The sequence below is a fragment of the Trichechus manatus genome, unplaced genomic scaffold (assembly GCF_000243295.1).
Source record: "Trichechus manatus latirostris isolate Lorelei unplaced genomic scaffold, TriManLat1.0 scaffold00001, whole genome shotgun sequence".
NCBI lineage: Eukaryota > Metazoa > Chordata > Mammalia > Sirenia > Trichechidae > Trichechus > Trichechus manatus.
In genome coordinates this window covers 45,387,848-45,388,832 of record NW_004443937.1, presented here as the reverse complement: position 1 = coordinate 45,388,832, position 985 = coordinate 45,387,848, and the positions used below count along the sequence as shown (strand labels likewise).

At 43.7% G+C, this 985-nt stretch overlaps 1 protein-coding gene across 1 annotated transcript in view; it reads left to right on the top strand.

The window, feature by feature from the left end:
- The window catches only part of MAGI1 (membrane associated guanylate kinase, WW and PDZ domain containing 1), a 659,819-nt gene that overhangs the window by 359,659 nt on the left and 299,175 nt on the right, over positions 1 to 985 (top strand). The window lies entirely within an intron of this gene.

Sequence of the window (985 nt, the reverse complement as noted above, 5' to 3'; positions counted from 1 at the left end):
TTTTGGTTGTTACAACTGGGAGGCAGTGCTACTGGAATCTAATGGGTAGAGGCCAGGTATGTGACTAAACATTCTACTGTGTACAAGATGGAGTCCCTGGGTGGTGCAAACTCTTAATACGCTTGGCTGCTAACTGAAAGGTTAGAGGTTTGAGTCCACCCAGAGGTACCTTGGAAGAAAGGCCTGGCAATCAGTTCTGAAAAATCAGTCATTGAAAACCCTGTGGAGCACAGTTCTACTCTGACACAGATGGAGTCGCCATGAGTTGGAGTCTACTTGATGACAAGAAAAAATACATATAAGACACTTCCCACAACAAAGAATTATTGGCCCAAAATGTCAGTAGTGCTGAAAGTAAGAAATCCTTAGCTAGGCTGAAAGCTCCCTGAGGACGGGCACTGTGAGTGCTTATCGTCCTGAGGCCTGGCACAGGAACGAATACCCAGGGCCCATCCATAGATACCTACTGAAGGAAGGAGTGTACTCTCAGCCTTCTGATTTGACATCTCCATGGACTGGCTTCGTGACCTCCGATTTTGGACATTCAGTTTTTGACTCATCTCCTTCTGATTTTATTATTATTTTAAAATGTCGATTGTGCCATATTAGAAACATAAGGAAAAAAAGAGAAAATAATATAACCAGTGCCCAAAGTATGGCCTGTGGGCTGGTGCCAAGCTACAGACTTCCAATCTGCAAGAGTGAGAAGTACCAAAAGCAAGAAAAAGAGTTTAGACATTTTTATGGTAATTTGCCATTGCTGGGACATTTCTACTGTATGTTCAGCTGTATCAGTCTGCAGCAGATGGGAAATTTAAATGCTGATCCTTCACCCCGGACAGTTTGAGAAGCACAGTTAACCGACCCTTGAATTCCCACTTGGCACATTTCCCAGATTTTGACATTGTACCATGTTCCTATGTGTATCAGTGCTTCCGTCTCCCTTGGTCCCCTCCTGTCCTTTTTTAAAGGAAACGTTACAGAC